Here is a 12,676-nt window from a genome sequence, read left to right on the forward strand (position 1 = left end):
CCCGCGGGGCAACCCAAGACGGGCGGGTCATGGTGGAGAGGTCTGACAGAATGTGGTCCACTGGAGAAGGGAATGGCAAGCCACTTCAGTATTCTTGCCTTAAGAACCCCATGAACAGTATGAAAAGGCAAAATGATAGGATACTGAAAGAGGAAATCCCCAGGTCAGTAGGTGCCCAGCACGCTACTGGAGATCAGTAGAGAAATAATTCCAGAAAGAATGAAGGGATAGAGCCAAAGCAGAAAAAATACCCAGTTGTGGATGTGACTGGTGATAGAAGCAAGGTCCGATGCTATAAACAGCAATATTGCATAGGAACCTGGAATGTCAGGTCCATGAACCAAGGCAAATTGGAAGTGGTCAAACAGGAGATGGCAAGAGTGAACGTCAACATTCTAGGAATCAGCGAACTAAAATGGACCGGATTGGGTGAATTTAACTCAGATGACCATTATATCTACTACTGCGGGCAGGAATCCCTCAGAAGAAATGGAGTAGCCATCATGGTCAACAGGAGTCCGAAATGCAGTACTTGGATGCAATCTCAAAAATGACAGAATGATCTCTGTTCGTTTCCAAGGCAAACCACTCAATATCACAGTAATCCAAGTCTATGCCCCAACCAGTAACACTGAAGAAGCTGAAGTTGAACGGTTCTATGAAGACCTACAAGACCTTTTAGAACTAACACCCAAAAAAGATGTCCTTTTCATTATAGGGGACTGGAATGCAAAAGTAGGAAGTCAAGAAACACCTGGGCTGCTGCTGCTGCTGCTGCTAAGTCGCTTCAGTTGTGTCCGACTCTGTGCGACCCCATAGATGGCAGCCCACCAGGCTCCCTCGTCCTTGGGATTCTCCAGGAGAGAATACTGGAGTGGGTTGCCATTTCCTTCTCCAATGCATGAAAGTGAAAAGTGAAAGTGAAGTCACTCAGTCATGTCCGACTCTGACTCTGCGACCCCATGGACTGCAGCCTACCAGGCTCCTTCGTCCATGGGATTTTCCAGGCAAGAGTACTGGAGTGGGGTGCCATCGCCTTCTCGGAGAAACACCTGGAGTAACAGGCAAATTTGGCCTTGGAATACGGAATGAAGCAGGGCAAAGGCTAATAGAGTTTTGCCAAGAGAACGCACTGGTCATAGCGAACACCCTCTTCCAACGACACAAGAGAAGACTTTACACATGGACATCACCAGATGGTCAACATCGATATTAGATTGATTATATTCTTTGCAGCCAAAGACGGAGAAGTGCCGGGAGCCAGTGTGAGGAATCCCACCCGTGACAAGGTCATGAGGAAGGAAGCTGACATACGCAAGGCATGCTCAGACTTCAGGGGCCCCTCTGGAAATTCCTAAGCATGTACCCCAACAAAAATCTGCCAGTTTTGTGCTCTGCTTTTCCACTCTTCTGACACTCTCTGGAAAAAGTCAATTCAGGGCTTTAGTCTTCTGCATTTGAAAGTGTTTCAACCCAAAAACCCCTCTGATGGCTTTCTAGCCTGCCTGCAGGACTCGTACAGCTGCACGTGTGATTGTTTGAGGCCTCCTGACCGCAGGAGGCACGGGAAGCTTAAAACATCTGAGGAATGCAGGGGATTCCGAGGAGTCAAAGTCACTAGAATAGGACTGATTAAAGGTTTCATTTGTTGAGCCAATACTTGCTGCCAAATTTTCATATCCTTTATTTTTAGATATAGTTGGTATATAGAAAAACAAGTAGTAGACCTGGTATTAGCAACATTAGATCTTTGAGTTAAGTACCTTCTTTGTTATAACCCACAGCACCTTTGTTCTAGAGAGATGTAACTTTAGTGCTTTAAGGAGATGCAGATTAAAGAAAAACACTTCGGGGAAACGAGATTAACATTCATTAAGAAAGACAGCCAAAAAATTGTTAACAAGCCTCTTGGCCAGAAGATAATGGAAATCACCTGAGACCTTTTGTATACAAAATGATATACAGAAAGAGTCTGGGTTTCGAACGCTACATAATTTTGTGTTACCCATTGATCTCCATGTTTTATCAAAAGTATAAAAGGCCTTCTGAACAATAAAGGATGGGACCAGTTTCTTGGACCAGTTTCTCGGACTAGTCTCTCAGCCTGGTTTCTTGAGAATCTGGCTCCCCCCATGTCTCTCTCTCTTCTTCTCTCCCTTTCCCTCCCTCCGCTCTTTAATTTCAGGCTGAATTTTCACCTGGGGCGCGGAGGCCCGCCAAGTCTACTTACTTGCCCTGGCTGTTAAGACCCGCGCGAAAGGGAGCCTAAGGTGAGGCACCCTTAGATATTCAAGCGAGCGCCGGTGGCCCAACGTAGATGGTGCAAATTCCTTGTCTGGAATTTTATTGGTCTTCCGCGTAACCCAAGCTATTCAGCCTCTTCCTCCACTTAATCTTCCTACTACGCTATAGTTTCTTAATCTAATCTTATATCAGTCAATAAACAAGTCTTTCCACGCCAACGCAGTCCACCCTTCGAATTCCCTGGATCCACCGGGGCTGGACCCCAGCAGAGAAGCTCTATACAGTCAGCAAAAGCAAGACTGGGAGCTGAGTGTGGCTCAGATGATGAACTCCTTATTGCCAAATTCAGACTTAAATTGAAGAAAGTAGGGAAAACCACTAGATCACTCAGGTATGACCTAAATCAAATCCCTTATGATTATACAGTGGAAGTGAGAAATAGATTTAAGGGACTGGATCTGATAGATAGAGTGCCTGATGAACTATGGAATGAGGTTCATGACATTGTACAGGAGACAGAGATCAAGACCATCCCCATGGAAAAGAAATACAAAAAAGCAAAATGGCTATCTGAGGAGGCCTTACAAATAGCTGTGAAAAGAAGAGAAGCAAAAAGTAAAGGAGGAAAGGAAAGATATAGCCATTTGAATGCAGAGTTCCGAAGAACAGCAAGGAGAGATAAGAAAGCCTTCCTCAGTGATCAATGCAAAGAAATAGAGGAAAACAACAGAATGGGAAAGACAAGAGATCTCTTCAAGAAAATTAGAGATACCAAGGGAATATTTCATGCAAAGATGGGCTCAATAAAGGACAGAAATGGTATGGACCTAACAGAAGCAGAAGATATTAAGAAGAGGTGGCAAGAATACACAGAAGAACTGTACAAAAAACATCTTCATGAACCGGATAACCACAATGGTGTGATCACTCACCTAGAGCCAGACATTCTGGAATGTGAAGTCAAGTGGGCCTTAGAAAGCATCACTACGAACAAAGCTGGTTGAGGTAATGGGATTCCAGTTGAGCTATTTCAAATCCTAAAAGATGATGCTGTGAAAGTGCTGCACTCAATACGCCAGCAAATTTGGAAAACTCAGCAGTGGCCACAGGACTGGAAAAGGTCAGTTTTCATTCCAATCCCAAAGAAAGTCAATGCCAAAGAATGCTCAAACTACTGCACAATTGCACTCATCTCACACACTAGTAAAGTAATGCTCAAAATTCTCCAAGCCGGCTTCAGCAATACATGAACTTCTGGATGTTCAAGCTGGATTTAGAAAAGGTAGAGGAACCAGAGGTCAAATTGCCAACATCCAATGGATCATCGAAAAAGCAAGAGAGTTCCACAAAAGCATCTATTTCTGCTTTACTGACTATGGCAAAGCCTTTGACTGTGTGGATCACAATAAACTGGAAAATTCTTCAAGAGATGGGAATACCATACCACCTGACCTGCCTCCTGAGATATCTGTATGCAGGTCAGGAAGCAACAGTTAGAACTGGACATGGAAAAACAGACTGGTTCCAAATAAGAAAAGGAATATGTCAAGGCTGTATATTGTCACCCTGCTTATTTAACTTATATGCAGAGTACATCATGAGAAACGCTGGGCTGGAAGAAGCACAAGCTGGAATCAAGATTGCCGGGAGAAATATCAATAACCTCAGATATGCAGATGACACCACCCTTATGGCAGAAAGTGAAGAGGAACTAAAAAGCCTCTTGATGAAAGTGAAAGAGGAGAGTGAAAAAGCTGGCTTAAAGCTCAATATTCAGAAAACGAAGATCATGGCATCCGGTCCCCTCACTTCATGGGAAATAGATGGGGAAACAGTGGAAACAGTGTCAGACTTTGTTTTTTGGGGCTCCAAAATCACTGCAGATGGTGATTGTAGCCATGGAATTAAAAGATGCTTACTCCTTGGAAGGAAAGTTATGGTCAACCTAGACAGCATATTAAAAAGCAGAGACATTACTTTGCCAACAAAGGTCCATCTAGCCAAGGCTATGGTTTTTCCAGTGGTCATGTATGGATGTGAGAGTTGGACTGTGAACAAAGCTGAGCGCCGAAGAATTGATGCTTTATACCTGTGGTGCTGGAGAAGACTCTTGAGAGTCCCTTAGACTGCAAGGAGATCCAACCAGTCCATCCTAAAGGAGATGAGTCCTGGGTGTTCATTGGAAGGACTGATGCTGAAGCTGAAACTCCAATACTTTGGCCACCTCATGTGAAGAGTTGATTCATTGGAATAGACCCTGATGCTGGGAGGGATTGGGGGCAGGAGGAAAAGGAGATGACAGAGGATGAGATGGTTGGATGGCATCACTGACTCGATGGACATGAGTTTGAGTGAGCTCCAGGAGTTGGTGATGGACAGGGAGGCCTGGCATGCTGCAATTCATGGGGTTGGAAAGAGTCAGACACGGCTGAGTGACTAAACTGAACTGAACGAGGTTGGTTATAACTTTCCTTCCAAGGAGTAAGCATCTTTTAATTCCATGGCTACAGTCACCATCTGCAGTGATTTTGGAGCCAAAACAAATAAAGTCAGCCACTATTTCCACTGTTTCCCCATCTATTTCCCATGAAGTGATGGGACCGGATGCCATGATCTTCGTTTTCTGAATGTTGAGCTTTAAGCCAGCTTTTTCACTCTCCTCTTTCACTTTCATCAAGAGGCTTTTTAGTTCCTCTTCACTTTCTGCCATAAGGGTGGTGTCATCTGCATATCTGAGGTTATTGATATTTCTCCCGGCAATCTTGATTCCAGCCTGTGCTTCTTCCAGTCCAGAGTTTCTCATGATGTACTCTGCATATAAGTTAAATAAGCAGGGTGACAATATACAGCCTTGACATACTCCTTTTCCTATTTGGAACCAGTCTGTTGTTCCATGTCCAGTTCTAACTGCTGTTTCCTGACCTGCATACAGGTTTCTCAAGAGGCAGGTCAGGTGATCTGGTATTACCATCTCTTGAAGAATTTTTTGCAATTTATTGTGATCCATAGTCAAAGGCTTTGCCATAGTCAGTAAAGCAGAAATAGATGCTTTTGTGGAACTCTCTTGCTTTTTTGATGATCCAGCGGATGTTTGCAATTTGATCTCTAGTTTCTCTGTCTTTTGTAAAACCAGCTTGAACATCTGGAAGTTCACGTATTGCTGAAGCCTGGCCTGGAGAATTTTGAGCATTACTTTACTAGTGTGTGAGATGAGTGCAATTGTGCGGTAGTTTGAGCATTCTTTGACATTGCCCTTCTTTGGGATTGGAATGAAACTGACCTTTTCCAGTCCTGTGGCCACTGCTGTGTTTTCCAAATTTGCTGGCATATTGAGTGCAGCACTCACAGCATCATCTTTCAGGATTTGAAACTCTAGAGGGGTCTAGTGAATTGCCCTGAGGCACAGATGCAGGAAGAGCAGGTTTGGTAGGCCTTATGGCCATCGGTATGTTCCTTTAAGAGGGAGGCTCATCGCTGGCAACTGGTGCTCAAGCAGGACCCAGGGGAGGCCCCAGTGAGAGCCAGGAGCAGGGTTGGGCAACTGGGACCGAGAGGTCTGGCCAGAAGGATGTTTTCAGAGCAACAGAGGAAGCCAGGCCTGAAAGCAGGGGGCCTGAGACCCCAGCCTGGCCGGATCCTGCTCAGAAGGAAGGCTCTTGGCTCTCTGGACCAGACAGTGGCTGAGGTTTGGAGGTCAGTGACTTCTGTATTTGCTCCGGGCGGTGTAGCTCCTACCTCGTGTGTTTCAGTTACTTTTGTAAGAACCCTCTGAGGCGGGTACCCTTATTATACTCAGTCTCCAGAGGTACGTGCTGACACCAGAGAAGAGGATCTCCCAGCATCACAGCAGAGCAGGATTCTCATCCAGTTCTGTTCCCATAAAAGCTCACATTTTCCCCTGACCCTGACTGTTGGTAGAAGGTCACTAGTCACTGAGTTAATGAATATAGGAGATGTTGACCCTCTTTTTCCCTCCCTGGAATGTGGCCTTCCAAGGGTAGGCAGTCCCGGCCCCATAGACAGGCAACCTGGGTGTAGTAGGTGTACAGTCAGATTGAGAGTTCTCCGCCACAGCCAGGTGACCTTGGAAAGCCCCCTCCCACTCCGAGCCTGGTCCACGTTTATTAATGAGACTGCCGCTGCCAGCCCCCCTGGGCTGTTAGGAAGATGAGGAGTGAAGGGAAGGAGAAGGGCTTAAAGAGGCTCAGGTCGGAAGAGGTCAGGGATGGTTGCTGGTTTTAATTCCATCTCAGTTCAGGGCCAGCGGGAAGGTGGAGAGACTGTGGATGTTGGCTGCTCTTTTCCTCCATTTTTCAAAATGCCAGCAGCGCTTACACTGTTTTCACAGTAAATAAGTCCCTTGAGCTTAAGCTGAACAGCACATGCTCAAAGGTGGTGTTTATGGAGGGGGTGGAGGCTGTTGCTAGGTTGTCAGAGGCCCCTTTGGGGCTCCCTTAGCCAAAGCCAGTGGGGACAGGGATGACTCTGCCCTACTTGGGGCTGGGGAAAGGGGCAGCAGCCCCCCAAACCTGGAGTTAGTGGTCTTTGCAGATCAGAACACAGCCCTAGAACTGGGAGATCCTGGGCAAGTCACTCCTCAACTTTCAAACTTCACTTGTGGGATGAAGCTGGGGGTTGTGGCGGGGATTAGGTGGTGGTCAGGAGTCCCCCTGAGAGGGGCCTTAGAGGTTATCTGATCCAGAACTATCAGATGCAGACAGAGGCCCAGAGAAGGGAATGCCTTGATCAAGGCCTCTGAGGTAGGTCTCTGAGGTCCAGTCCAGGTTGGTCTACCTCCAAATTCAGGTTTTTATGACCTGCCCTCCCCTGAAATGTCAGCCCTACCAAGACTGAACTGCTGGGTTGATTTGTTAGGGGAGTGTAATCTCCTCGGTTCTGTCTCGTCACAGCAAAGATTCTAACCGACAGACATAAAAGCCCTCGGCGCCTCACAGCTCTCAGACAGTCCGTGTTATAATTCTTGGACAGATCAGTTTTATTTAGAAAATAAAGGAAAATACATCCTCGAGGCTTGAGGGCATGCCGACACAAAGACGCGAAGAGAAGAGAGAGAGAGAGAAAGAGAGACAGATAGCATGTGCACCGGGCCCTTTGGCTCCTCTTTTTATACGTTTTTTCTCCTCCCTCTGGGCCTGCCCTATGTATATTGGGCCAGCCAGAAGTGCTGTTCGTTCCACCTGAGGTCCTCACTAGCGTCCTCGGACCTTCCTTTGTTCTGCTTTTTGCGGGTTTTCCCCTTGTCCTTTAGCCACCGCTATTCTGGACTCCTTTTTCCTATTCTAATTACCTAACAGGTTCATTCAGAGCTGGCTTTGTGCCAGGCCCTGTGCTGGGCATCAGGTAATCAGAGCCAGACCTTGCCCTTGGAGAGCCCCAGCTCGTGGAAGTGTGCGGGGAGGTTCCTAGGGAGGAAGAGGTCTGCCCCAAATTAGGAAGGGCTCAGGAAGGCTCTGGGCTTCCCAGAGGCTCAGCAGTAAAGAATCAGCTCGCAGTGCAGGAGTTGCAGGAGACTCAGGTTCGATCCCTGGGTTGAGAAGCTCCCCTGGAGGAGGGCATGGCAACCCACTCCTGTATTCTTGCCTGGAGAATCTCATGGACACAGGAGCCTGGTGGGCTACAGTCCATAGGGTTGCAAAGAGTCGGACACAGACTGAAGCGACTTAGCTTGCACGTAGGAAGGCTCTGCAGAGGAAATGAGGGAGCTGGGCCTTTAGCGCTGAGTACGTGTTGCTCTGAGGACAGGTGGTAAACCAAGGCTGGAAGTGGAGGCCGGAAACCCTCTGCAGTGCTGTGCATGCTAAGTCACTTTAGTCTTGTCTGACTCTTTGTGACCCTCAGGACTGTAGCCCACCATGCTCATCTGTCCATGGGATTCTCCAAGCAAGAGTACTGGAGTGAACTGCCATGGCCTCCTCCTGGGGATCTGCACTGATAGGGACCTGCATGTGCCTTTGGGGGTGGTGGGACGGAGTGGGATGTAGGTCTGGGGACAAATTTGGGAAGAACCTTGATCCATGAGAACAAAGCGTGGCTGTTGCTGCTTGGACTCTACAGGAGTCACGGAGAAGTTGAGATGTGTGGGGAGCAGGGTAAGCTTAGGTGACCAGTAGGCAGTTCAGTTCAGTTGTCTCTCAGCCGTGTCCGACTCTTTTTGACCCCATGGACCGAACCACGCCAGGCTTCCCTGTCCTTCACCAACAACCGGAGCTTGCTCAAACTCATGTCCATTGAGTCAGTGACGCCATCCAACCATCCCATCCTCTGTCGTCCCCTTCTCCTACCTTCAACATTTTCTAGCATCAGGGTCTTTTCCAGTGAGTCAGTTCTTTGCATCAGGTGGCCAAAGTATTGGAACTTCAGCTTCAGCATCAATCCTTCCAATAAGTATTCAGGACTGATTTCCTTTAGGATTGACTGGTTTGATCTCCTGGACCAGTGGTAGCTCGGTTGATAAAGAATCCGCCTGCAATGAGGGAGACCATACTTTGATTCCTAGGCTGGGGAAGATCCCCTGGAGAAAGGAAAGGCTACCCACTCCAGTATTCTGGCCTGGAGAATTCCATGGACAGCCCATGGGGTCGCAAAGAGTCGGACACTGCTGAGACTTTCACTTCACTTCACTTCACCCGTGTTGTACCCAAGGCATTCCGGGAAGAACTGGGCCGCGTGAGTCCACAGCGCCACCTGGTGTTCATCTTCCTCACTGCAGCTTGACCTTACTGGGTTCTATCTAACCAGGGAAAAGGCAGAGGACTCCGGGGTCCCAGGCAATCTTGCAGACCAGGACCAGTCTGGGAACCCCTGCCCCTTACCAAAACAGCCAGTCTTCACGGGCAAGAGCTCACATTTAGTGATGTGCCCTCTCAGGCCAGGGTCCCCATGTGCGCATAAGGAGACATGGGTCTCCTGTTTCAACATGCCTGCAGGAATCCTCCTGTACCATCATGCCCCTCCCCGAGCATCTTACTCTTTTTTTTAAAATTTATTTATTGGCTCTTCTGGGTCTTAGTTGAGGCACCCAGGATCTTTAGCTGTGGCATGTGGGATTTAGTTCCCTGACTGGTGATGGAACCTGGGCCCCCTGCATTGGGAGCAGGCTTCTCAGCCACTGGACCACCAAGAAAGTCCTGAGCATCTCACTCTTTCCTACTAGCTCCCTCAGGCTTTGGGGAAAATTGCTGGAATGACTTCCTCTTGGAATTTCCTTGGTCCAGCACCCCCACTCCATGGTTCTCCTTCCACTTTGCTAGGGGCTTCAGATCTTCGCTACATGCTGGGTAGAGAACAAAGCCAGGGATGACACAGCATGCCTAACGTGTACCTTTGAATCAACAGAAACATCTTGCAAGGATGTTCACAAAACGTTAACGTATCTTAGGATGATGGAATCTTAGATGACTTTTTTTTCATCTTTATACTTTCATGGGTTGCTTACATCTTCTAAATATACGTTATCTTTATACTCATATGAAAGTGCTTAGTTGCTCAGTTGTATTCGACTCTTTGTGACCCCATGGACTGGAGCCTGCCAGGTTCCTCTGTCCATGGGATTTCCCAGGCAAGAATACTGGAGCAGGCTGCCATTCCCTTCTCCAGGGGATCTTCCCGACCCAGGGATCGAAACTGTGTCTCCTGCAACTCCTGCATTGCAGGCAGATTCTTTACCGTCTCAGCCACCAGGGAAGCTCATATAATCCCAACTTTTTCCCTTTTGGAAAAAACAAACTAAGAAATCTAAGCACATCCAAATAGAGCTGGAACAGTACATTAAAAGCTGACAGAAGCGGGCCATGTAGCTGACAGCAGCCCTCAGTCCTGGTAGCTCTTGCCTTTGCGTGTTTCACAGGGGCTGTTCCATTTTTCTTGACATTCTAAGCGCCCGGGGGACAGGGACCAAACCAGTCTGCAGGGCTTCTTCACAGCTCCAGACACACGGCAGAGGTACAGTTCCCCTCACCTCTTGCCTGACAGCTATCCTGTCCTCCTTCCTGATTTCCTGCTGCTCCTCTTGCCATCTGTCCACCCCAACTCCCCCGCCCCAAGTCTGTTCTCAACAGTGCAAACCAGTCACATCGTTCTTCGACCTACTGGGCCAACTCACTCTCCAGCTTCAACATCCCCCACCACCCCCTCTGCTCAAGTTCCATTCAGTCCCTCTGACATTTTCTCACTTGCTGCTGCTCTCTCTGCCTGAAATGCTCTTCTCTCAGATCTGCGTTTTGTCATTTAGTTCTGATTTGTTTACTGTATTTTGAAATTAATTGAGCATCTTAGTTGCCACACATAGGATCTTCTTTGTGGTGTGTAGGATCTAGTTCCCTGACCAGGGATAGAACCCAGCCCAGGGCAGCGAAAGCGCCAAATCCTAAGAACTAGACCAATCAGGTAATTCCCTAGACTAGGTTCCCCCTAAGGACTTCTGACCCTAAAAATGCCAGCTCTTGGGAAGCAAATATGTCAGCTAAAGCCACCTGCCCTGTGTCTTCTGGAAAGATAGAAACTCATGCTCTTTTATGTTTTTAATTGAAGGATAATTGCTTTACAATACTGTGATTTCTGCCAACAACATGAATCAGCCATGGGTATACATATGTCCCCTCCCTCTTGAACCTCCCTCCCGCCTCTTGCACCTTCTTGCTTTATTTTTAAGCTAGCACATTGGAAAGGGGCAGTGCCTCAGTGATGATGTCTCAGCTGGGCGGTGGTGAGACATGGCCTGGATTCAAGAGCTCAGCCACTCGCCACCTCTGCACCCACTTGCCCATCTGTAAAATGGGACCAGTGCTCACATCTCACATCCATTGTGAGGGGAAGGTGCTCACTCCAACTGACCTGACTGAACCCGCAGACACTCACCACCAAGCTGCTATGTCTGGTCATATCAGGGGTCATTCAGAGAGCTGTCCATCCACCCCAACACTTGCTCAGTGAGGTGATGGTAACAAGGTGGGGAGAGATCCCCGGGGCCACAGACCCAGCCTACAGCCAAACTGAAGCCAGAAGTGGACCCTTCTTGTGAGGTGGATGTCCTCTGAGGCCCCAGCACACCAGGCTTCTGAGCCTCTCTCCACCCCCAACCACGAGGTGCCCTTAGGCTAGTTGAGCTCTCTCTGGGCTTCTCCACCTTTATAGTCCGGTGGTGCGTCATAGATTCTTCTCTGCTCTCATCACTTTTTACCCAGGAGGTGTAGAGCCAAGCAAGGGCAGCATGTCTAGACTCAGCGAAGCTCAGCTCAGAGGGAGACAGAAGCAGCAGCAGCCTGAAGTTGCTTCACGTTGGCTTCAGCCCCAGACCCTCAAGCAGCACACAAATGCAGCAGGCAGAAGTGAGTTTATTGCATTAGAAAAAATACCAAAGAAAACCAGCAAACACCTCCATACTAGACACAATTATTAGCTTGACTTCAAGGGTGGAAAGGAATTTCCAAGGTACAAACTTTATTTCTGGGAGGGGGGTGACAGTTTCATCCCCTCTCCTCCCCTCCTGCCCCTTTAGACCCATGGGCGTCGATGGGGGCGTCCCACTGTGATACAATCACACACGCCTCCTCTCTCATTCCGCTTGCCTGTGTGTGCCCAGGTGGAGCTAGCTGGCCACGAGCAGCAGGCTCCTGAGGTTCTGGGATACAGAGAAATGTGAGGATGGGGTTGGGGGTCCTTGCCTGAGCCTGGGCTTCCAGTTAGTGACAGTGGGACTAGGGTGGGGGAGGGAAGGTTTGCCTTCCTGCAGAGCTGAGGGGAAGGCTTACTGCTCCCTCCATGTCCCCAGCAAGCCCTAAGGCACGGGCTTTGGCACAAATGGCTGTTGCGCATGAAGGGCGACTTTCCGTGAACCGAAGGACTCAAAGTCTCTCAGGGGAGCAGCTCAGGCTGACTTCGTGGTACGGCCCTGAGTCTGGAGGTGACTACTAGGAGGAGAGAAATCAACTGAGCCCGGATGTGGGGGAGGACAGAGAAAAGGAGGAGCTTGGGAGGCCCATCATGCTCTGGCCAGAGCACAGCGCCCTGGGCAGAGGGGTCTGGAGCAGGCGCCTGGAAGAGAGAGGGCTGGGCAAGGCGGGCTGAAAAGAGGAGAGCACCTGGCTACGCAGCAGAGCCGTGGCCTCCACCAGCATGCTGCCCTCCCAGAAGGAGCCCGGCCTGAAGCGTGTTCTCCACAGGCCAGTTCTGCCAGTCGGTCCACATTGAATAGCAGCCCTACTAGTTTCTGCTCTGACGTATCATTACCACGCACACTGGCAAATCAGTGGGTCTTGAGAAGGATTAAAGTGCTCACTGGTTTAGCTCCCAATCTTAAAAGTTCCAAAATGTCACTTGATAGCACAGCTCATCATCCTGGACGTGCCCTGCTCAGGTCACAGGCAAACACTAAGGCAGAGGAACATCTTTTCCTCCAGCTGAGACCTGACGA

The sequence above is a fragment of the Budorcas taxicolor genome, chromosome 5 (genome assembly GCF_023091745.1).
Source record: "Budorcas taxicolor isolate Tak-1 chromosome 5, Takin1.1, whole genome shotgun sequence".
Classification (NCBI taxonomy): domain Eukaryota; kingdom Metazoa; phylum Chordata; class Mammalia; order Artiodactyla; family Bovidae; genus Budorcas; species Budorcas taxicolor.